The following is a 16,394-nucleotide window of genomic DNA, read 5'->3' as shown; positions in this document are numbered from 1 at the left end:
CAGTTATATCCACACAATCTTACCGACTCCCTAACAACCAATCTATATTCACGGCCGAACTTACGGGCATGGCCTCAGCCCTGCATAACCAACAATCTAAAAACAACAATAAAATCCTAATTCTCACCGACTCCCTTAGTGGACTACAAGCCCTCCAAAACAAAAATACAAAAAAACGACCTAAATTAATAAACCAAATACTTAAAAGCTCCAACGACCTAACAAAAGCAGGCAAACAAATAACCTTCTTGTGGATCCCCGCCCACGTAGGAATTTACGGCAACGAAAGCGCCGATAAAGCAGCTAAATTATCTCTCAAAATACCAGAAATAAGCCTAAACCTACCATCTCAAAATCAGAAATTAAAAGTTTTAACAAACAAAAAATAACCAAAAAAGGGCATAATCAATATCAAAACACAAATAGCCAAATCAAAAAAGTGCTCAGAAAACCACTAGCCAAACCTAAAATCCTACACCCCTCAAAAAAAATTGACAGATCAATTGCAAAACTCCAAACAGGACACACTAACCTAAATAACCACCTAAAACAACTTAAAAGACACACCACAGGCAACTGCCCCCACTGCAAACAAGCCGAAACCACAGAACACGCACTCATCCACTGCACACACTACAAAACACACAGAACCACACTACAAACCACCCTCAATCTAAATAAGGTTCCTACTCTAGATGAAATACTAAACCCTCAAAATAAACTAGAAAACTTCAAGGCCCTAGGCGTATTCCTAATCAAAACAGACCTTATTAAGCGCATCTAAAAACTAATTAATCTACAAATCCAAAATCCAATAAACATACAAACACCCACCTCACCCGGCTCCCTTAGTTCCCTCCTCCACCCACCTCGGCATTTATTCCAAATTTAAAAATTCCAAAAATTCAATATAATTAAGCAACCCCTAAAAGCCCCCTCTTGGGTTGCACACACCACTTTCACCCTTTTCGGAATACATGTACACTAAATGGTCTGGCCAGGCCCGTGTGCGAAATACGCTACAGTCGGAAAGCGCACGTTAAATCTTCTATATCAGTCAGTCAGACCAAGTGGCCCATTTACCCTGAATACTGACTTTCCCCGGGGGTGGCTGTGCAGGAGTTATTACGCTTTCAGCCGTGGACAGTGTCCCTGAATAAAACTACTTCAACATGGCTTTCGCAATGTTTATTCATGGAAGGCGTCAGACCCTCCTTACGAAATAGACAGTTACCGTTCATCGTGCTTGTTGGTGTATTTCTCATTGCACACATGTGAATGTCCATATGCCATTTACTGCAGCTGTTCCAAGTATTAGATCACTGCAACACCTGGTGTTTAATACCAGCTTGTCAAATAAAATGTGCCACTTTGAACGTGAATGACATAACATTCTATTCAGCGCTGAATAAACTTTATTTAATCATATTTTAGTTTAACGAGGAAAACTACATAAAATGTATGGACTACAAATATTGTTTCCCTCCCTGGGTACAATGTGCGAGTCACTGATTTGTATCATGTCCCCCGCCAGTTTATACTCACTCACCCAAATACCCACCCACCCACCCTACCTCCCAAGTACCGACCGCCCGAGATCTTACTGAATATAACGGGAGCACGCTAAACAACAACATATATTAGCCGATAACGTCAAGACCGGCATATCAGTCTTCTAAAGTATGTCAATAAGAACGGCTTAGTAATGTGTCAGCTGCATGCTAATGCAGAACTACAGAAGATAGGCACAACAGCGTAATGTCTACCTTGTGTTTCACTGCTTGCTGCAGTGTTTGAACGCTTTCATGGAGAGATATGGCTGTATGGGAGAAAGCGATTTAATGCCGTGCTCTCTGATATCAGAAAATGTTATAGTGGGTCGGTTTATGAATATTTGTTAACAACTGAGCAAATATTATTGCCCTACGGACGAGAAGACTAAGGAACATTAATCTGACAGGACGTGATATAACAGAAGTACTGTTCAAAGCGGCGTTTGATCAAACTCGCGCACTCTACAGAAAGTTCTTTAACCAATGTTCATGTTGTCAGGGATTTCACAAACTTGACCGGGAACGAGCTGACAATGTGACTGAATATGATTTACAATTAATGAATATTTCGGAAACATATCCGGCCAATGCCACTAAAAAGTAGTCAAACATTTTGCCTTTCGTTTCCTTGGTAAAGTCATTTCTGTAAAAGTCACAGCACAACTGTCTGAAAAGCTGAAAGTGTGTCGCACTTGCCTAAAAGTCGGGCCAAGAAAAGTCGGGCCGGGCCGGGCCAGCGGGTAATACTAAAAATGGATTGCAGAATAATAAAACGAAACGCGCATATCTAGGCAGATCTCAAATGTCCACAAACGTATAGTTTTGCTCATTTAATTGAGTTTGAATAAAAATGCACCTTCAACAATGTAATAAACTGATGATTATGACTACATACCGTGAGTCTCGTAGAAAAGTCAGTGTCTTGACTGTGTGTTTTCTTTGATTAGAATGCTTCTCACCGACCTTAGCGTGTAGGGGTGTGATGTCCTGGGCAGGAAACGAAAGTGTTTTGACTACTCTTCTTTCATTAATTAACGTGTTAAGGTAATTAACCTTTACTAATTCGTGTAAAACCAACACAGGATGTTTCCTGGAAGTGGATATTCGCGAATGTCAAAGGACTGACACGACACGTGTTAATAACTGTCCAAGCACTTCTAAAGTTCCTAACATTCTTTTTATCTAAGGACTAGTATTACATCTAAATATACACCACTTTATTGTCTCATATTTCAGTAGTTTAAGACAACACAGAGCTCAAAGTGAAGCCTTTTTCACTCTACATTCTCAACATAGTCTCTATCAGAAGTGTTTGACTTGTGTTGGGTCCGACTTGGCCCGGGCTGTCAAAATGCACTTTAAACACACAAATGTATCATCAAATGTCTTTAAATCTATAGACTAGCATTATATCTACCTATATACCACTTTATAGTGTCTCAGTTCGCTGTATTTAAAGAAAACAAGGGGCTCAAAGTGAAGCCCTTTACCCTCTACATTCTCAACATAGTCTCTATCAGAAGTGTTTGGCTTGTGTTGGGTCCGACTTGGCCCGGGCCGTCAAAATCAGCTTTAAACATACACATGTTTCTTCAAATGTGTTTACATCTATAGATTAGTGTTATACCTACCTATATACCACTTTATAATGTCACGGTACATCGTATTTAAAGAAAACAAGGGGCTCAAAGTGAAGCATTTTTACTGTATTTTCTTAAGAAAATCCAAGTCAGAAGTGTTCGGTCCGACTTGGCCCGGGCTGTCAAAATCAACTTAAACCTCACAGATGTATCATCAAATGGATCCACATCTTTCGATTAGTATTATATCTTACTTACTTACTTTGGAGATTTAAAGTGCGCTTTCCGCTATTTACCTAAATACCACTTTATAGTGTCTCAGATCGCTGTACTTAAAGAAAACAAGGGGCTCAAATTGAAGCCCTTTTCTACCACTAAAAACTCAGGACAGCTAATTGAGGGCAAATGGTTGATTGATTACGCAACACCTACTTGATTGCAATTAAGCAAGGGGCAATTAAGCAAGCAGGGTACAGGTGTAATTTGGATTAACATGCATATACGGACGCAATGAGAAGGATCGATGAGACACAAGACTTGAAGTAAGGCAAAAACGTTTCTCCAGTATAATCGAATAATCAAATTAGCGTATTGTGAGACGATGCTTGAACTGTGAAACCAAACATTAATGTTATCAACTCAAGTTCGGGTGCAGGAAGTGTTTTTCTTGAAAAAAAAAAGATGTACATGTGCATATGTTAAGGTACTAAAACCTGGTCCCTAAGTGGTACCTCAATTGTAAGTACAAATACTAACAGTTCACAATAATCTTCATCATTGAGATGTGTTCACATGTGTTAACCAGTAGTACGTTAGGCGACACTTTTTTTATTTCTTGGTTTACGGATTTCAAACTCAATTCAAAAGTGAGGCAGACCAATTAAAAAAAAAAAAAAAAAAAGCCTCTCACATTTTTTTTACCGGAATTTTGTCCTACAAAGTTAGGTAGGTATGAAAAAAAATATCCTCAGGTCATAAAAGTAAAATAACTCAATTTTTCAAGAACATTTTATTATATCCCTGGCACTCAGCATGTGCAAGGATGGCAACATAACAATATTCATGTCATTGGTGGAAATGCATGAAAGACGCTGCTATTTTGGCAGCACGGGCAACGTTTAATCCTTTCAACACCAGCCAACAAGAAGATTACTGCTGTGACACCTAGTTCCCAGAGACTGTTGTGTGATAAATGAAACCAACATTTATCAAGGAATTATCTGCTGAAATTAACATCTTTGCTACTACATGTTTGGCCATAGACTATTTGAAAGGTCTAATTAATCCTATTGTTTATAAATATGAAAGTTATGTGTATTTCATATATTTAAATAATTCATGAACAACTAAATAAAGTTCGTTTTAAATAAATAATAATGTAAGCTAAAACATTCATAACGTCCAAATTTAGCGCAAATCTAACGATTTTTTCGGCAAATATAAGAATTCATAAAATCCACTTACCTATTTCTTTTTAATTTTCATTTGTTTACGTTGTTGGAACATTATTTTAAAAAGAATTACAAATAATATCTGTCATCACCCATTTCCCGATAATAGTAGCTGTCCGCTCACTTACATGAGGAAATACCTCGGTTTTCAAAGCTTCGTATGAATAACACATACGTCCTGTCATGTCAATATGAATAATTCTCAATTGGAAATATTATGCGTTTGTTCTATGAGTACATGTGAATCAGTTTTGTAAATGCATTCTCAACCCGCATCGGTATATTCATAATTACAGTTTAGTTATCTTCTGAGATTGTAATTTGCGTTCGGGAAAGAAACCGCAAGTGTCTACACAGGATGTTTGAACAAATATTGCGTAAAATGGCAAAACATAATTGAGAACGTTAAAAACACATGTTTAAAATTCACATTACAATAAATATGAATATGAATGTTGCGTTTTCTGAATCAACATAAAAAAGGAACATATGTGAGTCTTGAAATAGTGTTTTTCTACATTTCTTACAAATTCAAAACACGTTTGACTAAAGATCATAGCTTATGACACCATATAAACATGCCCACACGTTATCTGCTGTTGGAATAAACAGCTTAAGCTACAATTTATTCAGCAACAAACTTACACTACAATGAGATCAAACAAGGTATACAAGCTTAGATTAATCTCGAGAATGGGGAAGTCAAAAGCATTTACTCACTTATTTTGGAATTATAAATATTGTATAACTAATAACGGGAAGTGGAATGGCATGTAGTACATACATCGTACTAATAGTGACACAATTAGATGCCAACAACTACGGCCCGTCTACGCAACCTGCCAGTATCTAATTATTTGGAATAATCCTTTCCGGCGTTTCTTTCAATTATAAAGGACTAATTTCATACGAAGGGGTCTGTGATCTAAAAACACAATTGGTATGTTTACGTAGACACAAACCCGTGGTGTGGTCTGGTCTGGTCAGTAACTGACAACCTGCTGATGACAAATGTCAACACACCGGGTCAGTAAACTGACCACTACAATGATCGAAGGATGTGTTATGTCCATTCATCTAACAGTTGAAAATCAGAAAATCAGAAATTAAAAGTGTAAACAAGCAAAAAATCACCAAAAAATGGCATAACCTTTATCTAAACTCAAATAGCCAAATCAAAAAAGTGCTCAGCAAACCACTAACCAAACCAAAAATTCTCCATCCATCAAAAAAAATCAACAGAGTAATCACTAAACTCCAAACAGGACACACCAACCTAAATAACTACCTAAAAAAAATTAAAAAAACACACTACAGGTAACTGCCCACATTGCAAACAACCAGAAACCCCAGAACACGCACTCATCCACTGTACACACTACCTCACACATCGAACCGCATTACAAACCACCCTCAATCTAAACAAGGCTCTCACTCTAGAAGCAATACTAAACCCACAAAATAAACTAGAAAACTTCAAGGCCTTAGGCGTGTTCTTAATCAAAACGGAACTAATAAAACGCATCTAAAAACATAATAACCTACCAAATCAAAATCACATAAATAAACAAACATCCACCATACCCAGCTCCCTTAGTTCTCCTCCCCAACCCCATCGGCATCTATTCCAAATCTCAAAATTCCAAAATTATATATAAGCAACCCCTGATGCCCCCTCTTTGGGTTGCACAGGCCACCTTCGCCCCTTTCGGAAACACATTAAATGGCCTGGCCGGGCCCTTGTGCGAAATACGCATCAGTCGGAAAGCGCACGTTAAATCTCCAAAGTAAGTAAGTAAGTAAGTAAGTAAGTAACAGTTGAAACATTTGTACATCAACGCATTCGTTTTCTCTTTGTTGAAGTTCACAGGTGACAAGGTAGACACAATTTTATGGGTAACGTCTACCTTGTCATTCGTTTTCTACCAAGGATTTACGATTGGGAGGCCTCTAAACGTGTAAGTTATTTTCCTTTACAAAAGAATAGGATTTCAATCAAAAGGTTACAGTTAAAATGACAAATACAATGTTTAAATCTATAAGGTTATGGTGAATTTTGGCTAAGGCGAAACAACCACTACTTTGAGAGTGAGCGTATGCGAAAAAGTGCTTCACTTTGTATACATGTAAATACATTTGATACATCTGTTGATTTTGACGGCCCGTGCCAAGTCAGACCCAACACAAGCAAAACACTTCTGATAGAGACTATGTTGAGAATGTAGAAGGGAAAATGGTTTCACTTTGAGCCCCTTGTTTTCTATAAAAACTGCGATCTGTGACATTATAAAGTGGTGCATAGGTAGATTTAATACTAATCTATAGATGTAAACACATTTGAAGATACATCTGTGTAATTAAAGTTTGATTTTGACGGCCCGGGCCAAGTCGGACCCAACACAAGCAAAACACTTCTGATAGAGACCCAAACATAGCTAAAACTACCACACTAGCATACATACACGAAAATTGGCCAAATTGGTGTCACATTTACACAGACGGATCCTCAGATCCGACCTCCAAACACACAGGTTTTGGAGTCCATACCACACAACCAACTAAAACCACACAATCCTTCCGACTCCCAAACAATCAATCAATATTCACGGCAGAACTAATGGGCATGGCCTCAGCCCTCCATAATCAAGAATCCAAAAACCACACAAAATCCTAATACTTACCGACTCCCTAAGTGGACTGCAAGCCCTCCAAAACAAAAATACCAAAAACCGACCTAAATTAATAATTCAAATACTAAAAAGCTCTAACGACCTAACTAAGGCAGGCAAACAAATAACCTTCTTGTGGATACCCGCCCACGTAGGAATATACGGTAATGAAAACGCCGATAAAGCAGCTAAACTATCCCCCAAAATCCCAGAAATAATCTTAAACTTACCCATCTCAAAATCAGAAATTAAAAGTTTAAACAAGCAAAAAATCACAAAAAAATGGCATAACCTATATCTAAACTCAAATAGCCAAATCAAAAAAGTGCTCAGCAAACCACTAACCAAAACAAAAATTCTCCATCCATCAAAAAAAATCAACAGAGTAATCACTAAACTCCAAACAGGACACACCAACCTAAATAACTACCTAAAAATAAAAAAAAAACACTACAGGTAACTGCCCACACTGCAAACAACTGGAAACCAAAGAACACGCACTCATCCACTGCACACACTACCTAACACATCGAACCGCATTACAAACCACCCTCAATCTAAACAAGGCTCTCACTCTAGAAGCAATACTAAACCCACAAATAAACTAGAAAACTTCAAGGCCTAAGGCGTATTCTTAATCAAAACGGAACTAATAAAACGCATCTAAAAACACAATAACCTACCAAATCAAAATCACATAAACAAACAAACATCCACCATACCCAGCTCCCTTAGTTCTCCTCCCTAACCCCATGGACATCTATTCCAAATCTCAAAATTCCAAAATTCTATATAAGCAACCCCCTAAAGCCCCCTCTTGGGTTGCACAGACCACTTTCGCCCCTTTCGGAAACACATTAAATGGCCTGGCCGGGCCCGTGTGCGAAATACGCATCAGTCGGAAAGCGCACGTTAAGTCTCCAAAGTAAGTAAGTAAGTAAGTATTACTGACTGCACTCGTCAAAAAACAGGTGATGAAGCCTCATGTCATTCTAATACAGGAGACTAAACTCAGTGAAAAAGCCAAATTCACACTACCTGGGTACACCCAATATAGAAAAGATAGAAAAAGACTTATGCCTGGCAACAAGGGAGGAGGACTAATCACCCTTGTCCACGACAGCTGTACCTCCAAAAATATCGACGCAAACGTAGGAAACCTTGAAACGCAAGTAATCTCCCTAAAACTGGCAAATGGCAACGAATTACGCACAGCTAACATATATCACAGGGTTACCCATGAAACGAACATGGAAGAGCTAACAAGACTAGCTCAAATAGTAGGCAAAAATGGGATAATCCTAGGTGACTTTAATGCCCACAGCCCTCTTTGGGAATACAGGAATGATTCATGCAAATACGGCAAAATGGTAGAGAAATGGGTTGAGGACGACAATCTCATAACTCTGAACAACGGCAGTCACACACGTTATGACCAAGTCCACAACACGTGGAGTTCAATTGATCTCACAATTGCCACCAAAAACCTCGCCTTACATTGCCAATGGCAAGTCCATGACGACACTTGGGGAAGCGATCACCTTCCTATACTCACCAACATTAGGTAGCCCACCACAATTAGAGGAACAGCCCAATCCTCAGCCCAATGGGACTATGCAAAGACTGACTGGCCTAAATTTAGGAAGGAATGTATATCATTCAAGTCCTCAGAAATTGCCTCGGATGATCCTGATCTTTTTTGCCAAAATCTCACCTCAGCAATTATTGCCACAGGTGGAAAATCAATTCCAAAAAAGACCACAAAACGCCGGTACCACGGTGGAACAGGGAAATAGCAAAAGCTGGGAGAGTGAGAAAGAAAGCCCCAAATAGGTCAAAAAGGGATAAATCAGCCTTCGCCCAAGTCCGAGCATCCAGGACGGAAGTGAGACAACTCATAGACGATTCTAAAAAAAAGTCATGGCAGACCTTCTGCAAATCACTTAATAAGAAAACAAATGCTAAAACAGTCTGGAGCAAAATACACGCAATCAGGGGTAAGCGTAAACCCACAAAAATTCCCAAGTTAGCCAACGCCCATACAGTCAAAGAAAAGGCCAACATTCTAGCTGAGCACTTCTCATGTGTCAGCAGCAACACAAATTGCAGCGAAGAATACAATTGAAACAGAAAAAAATGCTTATGCCTAAGATCTCAAAAAGGCCGCAAAGCAAGCATCTGGTGTACAATATACCATTTACTGTGACAGAGTTTGATGATGCGATACAGCATAGAAAAGGCACAGCACCTGGTCTTGACACAACCAGCTACGAGATATTGAAAAACCTACCTGATCAAACCAAAGATTTACTCACTGAGTTGTATAACACGATATGGTCCAAAGGAGAAGTCCCAAAAGCATGGAAACATGCTGCAGTTATCCCGCTGCTAAAGCAAGGGAAAGACGAAGCCCTACCAAACTCTTATCGATCGATCTCACTCACCTCAAACATGTGCAAAGCCATGGAAGCCATGGTTACAAAAAGGCTCATGCATCACCTTGAAACTGGCAACCACATAAAACCTGACGGGAGTGGCTTCAGGAAGGGACACTCGTGTCTAGATCATATTCTAAGGCTGGAAAATGAAATAAAAAACGCTCAATTAAACAGACATTACCTAGCCGCAGTATTTCTGGACTTCAGCAAAGCCTTCGACATGGTATGGCATGACGGATTCCTCTCAAAACTAGCACAAAATTGAGTAGAAGGGAACATGGCAAACTTCAGACAGCTTCCTGCAAGACAGGTCGCTATCAGTTAAAATAGGGAACAATCGATCGGATCCTATGCCACTGGACAATGGCACGCCACAAGGCAGCATTATAAGCCCAACCCTGTTTAATATCATGATCAATGATCCTTTTGACCATGGTAACTCTCCTACCCAAACTTCTAAATTGGGTGATGACGGAGCTATATGGGTAAAGCACAGAGATATTTCACAAATCAGAAAAAAATCTCCAGTCAGCCCCGGACGGAGTAGATCAATGGTGCAATAAATGGGGATTCACCCTTTCAAGTGAAAAAACTGTTGGAGTTCTATTCAAACGCCAGGGGAAAGATGCTATGATACCCCGTGTCTCCATGAAAGGCAAACCTATCAAATTCGTAAAATCTGCAATATTACTTGGGGTGATCATTGATCAACACCTCACTTTGCGCAAGCATATAGAATATGTGGAAAACAGATGTCAAAAAGACCTGAACGTATTACGGGCAATTTCAGGCACATCTTGGGGCACATCGAGGGACACTCAGCTGGACCTCTACAAAGCTCTTATTAGATCAAAAATTGACTATGGTTGTGAGGCTTTTCATTCAGCATCAAAAACTGTCTTGAGGCGCCTAGACAGAATACAATGCAAAGCCCTTATGCTGACCACAGGCGCAGCAACAGGCACCTCACTAGAAGCACTACAAGTAGAAACGGGAGAACCCCTATTGATACTAAGAAGAGAGCAGGCAATATTATCGTTCTGGGGACGAACATCAAACCCTTTAGTTAAAAAGATATGGCAAGACAAAAACACACGAGATGAAGCCCTAGCTCGAAAAGGTCCCTCACTAAAGCCATCTGGGATATTAGTACGTGAACTCATTCAGCCTCCAGGAAGTCACTACAAAGGGTTACACCCTCCCTGGACTTTACAAACTCCCAAAGTTGACACTGCTTTAACATCAGAAGTCACTAAAAGAGAAAACCCAACCCTACTACGATCAGTAGCTATCGCTAAAATTCAAACTACCTGGGACAGCTGGGCCCATATATACACTGATGGATCCAAGAATCCTATCAACAACAGTGCTGGTTACGGGATCCATATCCATAGCTCCAAACCCCAAGCACATTCAGTTCGCTTGCTTGATGGTCAGTCAGTATTCACGGCTGAATTGGAGGCAATTCATTATGCACTCAAACTCATACTGGAACTCCCGGAAACAAAGGCAGTCGTCCTATGAGAGTGCACTTCAGGCCATCAGTGGGAGAAACTCAAACTCCAGGCCAAACACAGTCAACAACATTCTATACAAATATACAAAACTATCGGACCAAGGGCAACAGGTGGAGCTGTGTTGGATCCCCTCTCACATAGATATTCATGGAAATTAAAAAGCAGAATCACTGCCGAAGCTATCTCTAGACAAAGCGGATATACAGCCTATTCCCTTTAGTAAACTAGAGATAAAAATCAAAATCAAAGCCTCCATAGCAGAAAGATGGCAAGCCCAATGGGACGCAAGTAAGATTGTAAGATGGCTATACAAAATTCAACCCAAGGTCCAACAAAAGCCAAACTCATACTCAAATGAAAGGAAAATTGAAATTGCTATCTCACGCCTCAGACTCGGTCACAAAAAGCACTATGACAAGGTTTGTTCATCTTGTAATCAGGCTGAAACCATTGACCACGTGTTACTAGAATGTCAAGACCATGCCCCAGCCCGGGCTAGGTTAAAACAAGAATTGCAGTTAGATCCACTATCTGTCATAGATCTCCTAAAGTCAAGAGATGCAATAGCGAAGGCCAAACTAACTCTATTTCTGAGAGATGGACAGCTGCTCGAACGTATATAAACAGAGCAGCCAAGGATAAAAATGAAATCATATCAATATAAGAAAATAGAAATCATATCAATGCAAAAACAGAAATTTTGTGAACACCGAAGTCACAATAGATATGTGTACCCTTCTCATACACATGAGTCCCAAAGAGGGACAGGTCAGCCGAAATTGCCTAGGCAGAAGGCGACCTCTGAAACACTTAATGCAACAACAACATATTAAACACATTTCATGATACTTTTGTGTGTTTAAAGTTGATTTTGACAGCCCGGGCCAAGTCTGATCCAACACAAGCCAAACTCTTCTGATAGAGACTATGTTGAGAATGTAGAAGGAAAAGGGCTTCACTTCGAGCACCTTGTTTTCATTAAATAAAGCGAACGTCGACGGAGCTTACGACGACGTTCATACAATGTTTGGCCCTCACTCTAAGAAGGTTCATACTCCAATGAACTCACACAAAGTGAAAGTCAATTCTTATAAAAAAATATCACAATTTGTTACCTCAAAGGATGTAGGCCAAGATCTAAAATATATGCACACATTTCAGGAAGAATTGTCTTGGTCTTGGAATTGATTTTTTTATGTCGTTTGATACACAGAACAGTGATATCTAACGATTTGCCAGGTGCGCCTTAGTCACAAACAATTTACGAATTATTCCTCTCGTTTTGCATTATATGATCAATGGGTTCATTCTTTTTTCAATATTGTGATCACGATATATTAAACTGTTTACTTAATTTCTCCAGGAATTGTAAAATGTATAAAATAAAATCCATGCCAGGTACTCCGTTGGTTCAACCTCATACGATTATCCTGATAATTGTATACCAATAGAGCCTTCTTCGCATCTTTTATTGTGTAATTCCGATACGAGATGAAGAGAAATAATAACATAATAATGAACAAATATATGTCCAATATTGAATATAATATTGGTTGTTTTGAAATATTCTTTTGGATATTTCATTATGTAAATTGATGCCAAACAGGTGCGTGTCCTGTCCAATTAAGACACACTATAAACTATCTAACTGTTTACATATTCAAGACATTATTTACTTGGTGAAAGTAATTTTATGTTGTGTCGAAAAAGCGTCAAATTCCGTTTTGCACATCGATATTCTCCATACCGTGAACGAAAATTATGGGAGATATATCTTAATCAGAATACCAATGTCGTCTTTCTCGACGTTATCAAAGACATAAAACCAGCCATGACGTCAAAAGGAATGGTTTTATTTTATTTATTAATTTTTTATTTATTTATTTATTTATTTCTGGGGGGGGGGGTTCTTTATCAATATTTGTGTTGAAATAGTTCGGTTCCACGTGAACGAAACACCATGAAAATATATTGTCCTTACCCACAGCTAATTCTCACCAATTGACCTGAGTTACAATAAACTAGTGCTAAGTGTAGCGGAGTGCTTTTGTACGCGCGTAACCTCTCTGTCGCCTTTTGACGTCATTGAGAAGAATCAGTTTTCGTCATTTACAGCATGCTATTTTTAGCGTTTGCAGCACGGGTTGCGAGCGGTACCTTTGATCTTACACGTGCTGTATCATGGTAGTAAGAGCACAGTTTGTTAAAGATTATTACCATTGGCTGGTGCCAAGATCAGCAAGACCCGCCTACTAGCTTGAGAAATGTGTTCAAGAGCAATAACGTAAATAAACAACAAAAAGCAATAGAAATGTTTATAACTTAATTGAAAGATTACAATGTAACTGTCAAACATAAAAACAACTGGACACACAACGCATTTTGCTAAATTCGGAAAATTAATAGTTGACATTTCTAATGTGTCTTTGAAAATTCCAAAGTTTACACTTGATTTAACAATTAGGTTAAAAGTTAACAGTTAACGTTAAAAGTTAACGTCATATTATACGTCACTAAATTTTACACAAAGTCGCGAAACATTGGAATGACCGTCGCAACCCGTGCTACAAGTCACTTACAACACACCCACCTACTCGTTGTTTGGGCAGTAAGAGCACGGTTTGGCTTGACATTTGATTGACAGACAAAAGGACCGAGGGGCGGAGCCCCGAGGTGAGACTTTTGTCTGTAAAAAAACATTTCTATTGTATATAAACATTTCTATTGTTTTTTGTTGTTTATTTACGTTATTACACTGTGTACAACACTAAAGAAACCTTGTAAGTTTGAAATTTCTCAAGCTAGTAGGCGGGTCTTGCTGATCTTGGCATCAGCCAATGGTAATGATCTTTAACAAACCGTTGTTGTAACTTTAACTTAATGTATGTCGTTATACATAAGTATGTACATGTAACTCCATGTGATATATAGTTATGTCGTTCAGATAATAGGCAGTATTTTGTTCGCTGACAGTTTCCCTAAAGCTTCGAAATAAAAAAAATCGTCGCACAGTACTTTTATCGATGTACGATAAAAAGTTGAGAAATTTACTGTTTTTCAACGCGGAATAAATTCTCGGACAAAACTTAGAAGTGTATTTTGTTCAAACCGGTTTAATATTTGCAGTTTACGTTACACCATCAAATAGGAAATTTAATATTCTCCAACCCTGTGTAATTTTATAGCCAGAGGTATATCCAGTGCCGCGTGAGCGCAATTCTCGCACAACCTTCACTTTTCCGATCTTAGGAAAATGTGCGTCAGAAAAAAAACCTCGGCATCCAGAGGGTTAAACCTCATGGTGCCTGGCCTCAGCTGACTCTGTACACCGCTAAGTGCCGCAGTGTCGTGACGTCACGGTTTCAAAAATTATATCGACAGTGTTACAACGTTGTTATTTGTGCACACAGTAAAACCGAATGTGTAACATTCAACTCGATCTATTCACTGCCATCGATGAAAGTGATGGTATTAGAACTATAAGTTTCCTACTTTAAATTACTACATTAATCGTAATATGGAAGCACCCGGATGTGGCACGAAAGGTCAAGTAATTAAGCGCCCTTGTTTGAAATCTAGATGTCCAATAATTCAAATAATTGTCAAGTACATATCCTGATGAGTATACATTCATTGATAATACATGTCCGTGAGTTCAATTTACAAATAATGAATCCCCATGAAATTGTCAGTGTTTGACATTGGATATTTTCAAAGGACAAAAAGGAAAGAATTGCTAAATAACCCGAACAACTCTCGAACTTCAACTCTCATTATCGGACATCATAATCATATCTTAACAAGATTATACTAACGTACTATCACACAAAAGTAAGTGCACGTAGATTCAATCAAACAAACCTATTTTCGACGCCATGAAACAAGCATCGCTTCACTGTGCAATCACGCAGATCTATACTTCTGGTGTTTTGATGTGTTGTTATAACTTGTTAATGGTTTAAATCTTACTCTTACAAAGATAAAAACTTGAAATATTTAGATTTAAAAACCTGAATTTTAAAGCTCAAGAAATGTGGGGTAGGCTTTATTTAATGCAAGAAAAACGTCCAACTAGCACACCTACATCCGGCGACGTCGGGATCGGCTATGAATCGGCCACCGTCGGCATCGGCTAACTGGGCCTACCTTTAGAATACAGGGCCTAGATTTTTGAAACGATCTTAGCCCTAAGATTATCGTAAAGTTATCGTAAGGAAATCGTAGGCTATCGTAGCATATTTTCGAAACTCTCGTAGCCCTAAGATATCTTAAGTTTGTCGTAAATCTAAGATAGCCCTATACCTGTCGTAAGTTTATTTTATCTTCATCCAAGAAGGCGTCATACTTTTCCATAGATATTTTACCAAACAATTAGTCCGCTTTACGTTCAAACATTGACATTTCATTTTGTAAAACTTAGTGATTCAAATTGACACTTCGAAAACACGAAGAACGCATCAAGGATTTCACGTCAAAAATGTTCTTAATCGCGACAGCGATACACATAACTGTGGAGTCGATAGCTTACATTATTTTTCTATCCGAGTCCATGCTGAAGGAGTGTGAAACAACACACCTTTTCGATAATTTGGGAAGGATAAAAACGGAAGGTGTCGACAGGTTACAGTAATGACCGTGACCTTATTGATAGTTTAGGGGGAGCTAATCATAGTTCAAACTCTAGTTGAGAGTGGTTTCCCTTTGTATTCGCCCGGGACACCTTGCTCAATGGTACAGTTTTCATAAAGCGCAGAGTTCCGCTGTTATATTTTCTGAGTCGCATTTGTGTCAATGCTTTAGTCTTTATTTTCGCATTTTATAAAATTGTATCAATCTATATGCGTAAAAACAACCATAAAGGTTTCGCATAAGTTTTTACATCTAAAATCGTGTGGGACGGGTGGTTTTAATAATTGAATTTTAACTATACAGTGTAGTATTTATTGACTTAACAAGGAAATACATGTGATCAAATATTTGTATACAATATCTAATATTTTTCTTGCAAAAGTAATTGTAATTTGTTTCGTTTTAAATTCAATACCTACGTTATCCATATCCTCTTGAAAGACAAATATTTGATAAAAAGTGATTAAAAACTGTCTGTTGAACAATTGCATTCTTTAAAAACAGGTGATTAACGGCATATAGATGTATTCCCTTATAAATATAACAATTTACTGAAA

The sequence above is a fragment of the Haliotis cracherodii genome, unplaced genomic scaffold (genome assembly GCF_022045235.1).
Source record: "Haliotis cracherodii isolate W230 unplaced genomic scaffold, xgHalCrac1.p SCAF_12, whole genome shotgun sequence".
Taxonomy (NCBI): domain Eukaryota; kingdom Metazoa; phylum Mollusca; class Gastropoda; order Lepetellida; family Haliotidae; genus Haliotis; species Haliotis cracherodii.
The sequence above is the reverse complement of the archived record's forward strand: the minus strand, read 5'-3'. Positions refer to the sequence as shown.